Source organism: Nansenia antarctica (genome assembly GCF_963989245.1).
Source record: "Nansenia antarctica genome assembly, chromosome: 14".
Taxonomy (NCBI): domain Eukaryota; kingdom Metazoa; phylum Chordata; class Actinopteri; order Argentiniformes; family Microstomatidae; genus Nansenia; species Nansenia antarctica.
In genome coordinates this window covers 7,834,380-7,839,379 of record NC_137684.1, presented here as the reverse complement: position 1 = coordinate 7,839,379, position 5,000 = coordinate 7,834,380, and positions in this window count along the sequence as shown.

Genomic DNA, 5,000 nt, shown 5'->3' with positions numbered 1-5,000 from the left:
GTTTGTGTTCTGGAAGTTTGGTCTTTTGTGATGGTTGTTCACAAACTCTTTGTTATGTAAGACGGATAAAACAGCCTGTAGTGAAAGTTAATGCGGCCTCTCCGTTTTCTTACGCCCGTACAGACCGAAGGATGAAAAAGTTAAGTATGTAGCCATGACAACCGATGGTTCTGGAGCCTAATGGCCCTCAGGAAGCAGGAGTCTATCTCCTGTTTCCGTAGCGTGAGGTGGCTACACCTCCTGGACATGACGCTGGTATGTCGCAGGGTCTTACCCAGTAGCGTATCGTCCTACTTTTGTTTGCATCCATCAAACACGTTTCCAATGCGATGTATATCAGAGGACACCCCTAACCCTAACCCGGCACGCATTGATTTACAGTTGATCAGGTACAGTAGCCGACATCAAGTCGGCTTTCGAGCGGTAAAAGTCACACTGGATTCACAAACACAGCAGCCTACATGGTAGGGTTTGCCGGATTTGTAAAAAAAAACATGCGCTGTTAAAAAATGCGAACACAACTAATTTGAAACAACACCTAAAAAATCACCATCCCACCCAATTTGCAAATCGCTCAGTGCCGCTGCAGTGGCTGGTCCCTCCCGGAGAGAGTCCTTAAGCAGACGCACGATGTATAAGCGGGTCACTTCCAAAAAATGCGCCCTCACAAAGTGACGAGTTACATCGCGAAAGAGATGCGGCCATTCAATAATAATAATAATAATAATAATATAATAATAATAACTTTTATTTGTATAGCACTTTTCCTGCAAACATTGCAGCTCAAAGCAGGGACGCGGGAAGGGGGGTGCTGAGGGTGCTGCAGCACCCCCTAGCGGCAAGCAGAAGGAGCTCCTCCTGCCTGAATTTTAAAAATAAAAATATTATTCAAACAATAATTTAAAACAATATAATAACTATTGTTGCTTTTGGGAATAAAAATAAATGTGTTTTTTGTAATAAATGTAAAAATGTGTTTGTTAGTTTTAATGTTAGTGATCACATGGTCATATCTTGCTAGGGACTTGACATCCGAGTCTTGACACCCCCACCCCCACCCCCGTTTGACGAGCCGTGTCGACCAGACATACGTTTTCCTGGGAGGAAAATTGGAACAGAGACATTCGAGTTTCATTTCATTTAAAAAAAGCTGGTTTACCAGGTGGAAATGGTTGCATTATGTCACTGAAAGAGACCCTGTTCTTTGCTTCTCTTGCAGTAAAGCTATATAGAGAAGGGGTTAAGGCACCACGACAGAAAGACAAGTGCATTTACAGTAGGAGGCTTTTGTAAGTTTAGCCAACACGAGACGAGATGTCTGACATACATTCAGAATCGGTGAGATTGCATGCTTCGCTTAACAACACTCCCATTAATGCTCTACTGTCGGACGTTGTTGAGAAAGAGCAACAGACGGCCAGAAACGTATTAGAACTGATATTCAGATCCATCCGATTCTTCGGCAGCGAAGGGCTTCCGTTAAGATGCAATAACAATCGACATGGAGTGCTGTCTGTAATAATGGTCAACATCATGTTTGTGGACATTGTGGGACACTGTGAGCTGAGTGGAAATTACTGTAAATTCCAACACATTGTTGGTAAAATATTTAACGTTACGTCTTTGTAGTGTGTGGGTGCATGCGTGCGTGCTTAACTATTATTGCCCGTGCATTGGGGCCCGTCGTTATGCCACTGTGTGCGTGTGAGCGAACGAGCAATCAGCGAGAGGGAGGGAGAGAAATCGTTATAATTTTTTCCCTGGCTATTTTTTTCCCCTGTAGCGTATATAGACAGCACCTCAGCACCCCCAGTCAAAATACCTTCCCGCGTGCCTGGCTCAAAGTACTTAATACATTATTATTGAATTATTTTTCGATAGGCCTACAGTGATAGGCCTACAGTGATAGGCCTATAGCAGGGGTGCCCAATACGACCGGTCGATCGCAAAGGTAGTATGGGTAGATCGCATGGCATTGAACAAAACCCAAAAGGAGAAAAAAATAAAAATAATAATACATTTAAAAATCTTTTTTTTTTTCTGGTTGTGAGGATCATCCATCCTCACTATGGCTTTTGCCACTTGATTGACGTACAGGTAAGCCAGTCTGAGATCTGATCTTTTCACCTAACACACGGTTCACCACGCATGCGCAGTCAACAGCGCCAACTACAAAATACCGGCGAGACTAATTAACTAGTTAGCCTTCCAATTTCTACTATTTACTATATAATACTAAAGAAAGGGTATACAAATGAGTTGGGAAGCTGGACCAAGTAAGAAACCAATAATGTACAACTTCCATCCAGAATGGGAGGAGGACTTTTTTACACGATGTGATATTGGAAGTGCGTCTGTCTGATCTGCAAATCTACGATGGCTGTTTCGAAGAAGGGAAATGTGGCAAAAGAGCGAAAACGTACGGCTGCAACGATAGCTTCTTATCGCGTCAGTCACGTTCTTGTTAAACACAAGAAGTCATTCAAAGTGAAAAAAGCATTTCTCGAGGCTGCAGATTGCCTTTTCGATGACAGATCCACAGTGGCTGATGACACCTTGCAAGCCTGCCTACACCTTGCAACCAGCTCCTACAGCCCTGACTACTAGAAACTAGCTGCCTCCTCCCAGTGCCAGGTCTCCCACTAAGGTAGAGAAATGCATTTATTTCACTCCTTTCAAACTAGGGAATTACCTGTTTTGTATCTGGTTTACTTTTCTGTTTGTTGGATCAGTAGTTGGCTATGGTACTGCAGACTGGCTGTCAGTGTGTGAGTGAGAGAAATTGAGTGTGTGTGTGTGTGTGTGTGTGTGTGTGTGTGTGTGTGTGTGTGTGTGTGTGTGTGTGTGTGTGTGTGTGTGTGTGTGTGTGTGTGTGTGTGTAAGAGAGAGAGAGAGAGAGAGAGAGGGGAGGGGGGGGGAGAGAGAGGGAGGGTTTGTGCTATGGCTCCCTATGCAGACTGGCAAATGTGTGTGTGTGTGTGTGTGTGTGTGTGTGTGTGTGTGTGTGTGTGTGTGTGTGTGTGTGTGTGTGTGTGTGTGTGTGTGTGTGTGTGTGAATAGCAAAGTGAGAATAGCAAAGAGGGAGGGTTTGTGATGGTCTTCTCCTGTGTGGCTGTGTGACAGAGAGAGAGAAAGTGTATTGTGAGTTTACTATGCAGGCTGGGAACTGTGTGTGTGTGTGTGTGTGTGTGTGTTTGTAGTACGTGCGTGTATGTTTGCGATGTTGAAACTAGACTGGTAGATCTTGGCAGACTGGCTACTTGAAAAGTAGATCTTGGTTCAAAAAAGTGTGGGCACCCCTGGCCTATAGTGATAGGCCTACAGTGATAGGCCGACAGTGATAGGCCGACAGTGGAGAAGCCAACATTTACTGCACACCTCCCCTTTTTCCCGACATAATCGAGGCCCCGTCAAAACTGAAGCCAGCGCACAGAGATGGTCAAGTTGCCGTGGTGATGATCTGTAATATCTGGTCTGGAATTCCACTTGCACTCAAATCACTTGTGTCCATGAAGCCAATTGCGTGTGAATGTATCTCACACAAACAGCAAGGAGTTTGCACTAGGACGCATCCTTATATTCATCTGCCATGAGAGCATAATATGTACCCGTTGTCTCACAGACCTCAGCTTTTATTTTTATTTTTTAATAATAAGGAGGCTGCTGAGGCTGTTTTGCATTTCATGGCAGGTTGCATTTTTGGGCAGCTCGTCGAGACAAGTTTTGATCTCTGGATCATATTTACACATGAATTCAAATAATTCTAGAAAGTTACCTCTATTAAGATCGTCCTGGGTTTCCCTGTGTCCACGTAGAGATATGTCTTGTTTCCTTCCTGTCGTTTGGGTTCCCTTGTAGCATTCAAACCTGCCCATGGACTTGCAGTGGTCCTCGCTTTTTAAAAATGTTATCCAGTCTACATATCCACCTTGTGCTCCTGGGCTGCTTCATGCTGACGACCGGGAGCGGGAGCACTGCTAGCACCGTGAAGCACTGCAAGCACCGTGAAGCACTGCAAGCACCGTGGAGCACTGCTAGCACCGTGAAGCAAGCGGCCGTTGAACTAACGTTAGTCTCCGGAGTCGGAGAGCCTGGCCCTGGATCACTGCTAGATGAGGGCAGTGGGGGCTCTTCTTGGAGTCTGGCTTTTTTTCAAAGCCAAAAGTGAACTTTGAGTTAGCTCAAAGCTCCATAATTTCCAGGCAGCTCTCTCATGTTAGCTACTTAGCTGTCTGGACTACTAAATTGGGTGCGCAGAACCAACAACCAGTTGTTACCGGAAATCAGTTCCGTTGTTTAGATAAAAGACATACAACAGTAATTCAACTTGATATTTGTTCAGTTATTTTCTTATATGTTTTGGTTTGAATGCTCGGATATTCTCAATGTTTTTTTTTTTTTTTTTTTTTTATAATAATGAGAAAATAAATCACACCGAAGCTTTCTCAGGGTGGGCCCTAATGTGGCTACTGGTCTTACCCCCAGTCCAACCCTTAATGCTGAGTGCCAAGCAGGGAGGCATCGGGTACCGTTTTTATAGTCTTTGGTATGACTCGGCCGGGGATCGAACTCACGACCTCCCAATCTCAGGGCGGACACTCTAACCACAAGGCCGCTGAGCTGGTTACCGGTTGCCACTATATACAGTATCCTCTCACACCGAAATGTGCTTCTTTTGTTAAACTTTTGTTAAGTGCACTTTTTTGTGTACGTACTCACTCTTCACACTCTTGTCAACAGTTCTGGAACACACCAGAATTTACATTTACACATAAACCTTATAACACGAACATAAAATACAAAACACAAAACATAAACATAAAACACATGATCGCAAGGTTGGCAGTTTGGCGGCTCGATCCCGGCTGTCCATGTGTCGAGGTGTCCTTGGGCAAGACACTGAACCCCAAATTGCTCATTGTGTGAAAAGGTGAATGAGAGGCTATTGTAAAGCACTTTGGAAGTGCGTTCCATAAACCCTCACATTAGCAGCCCCGGAC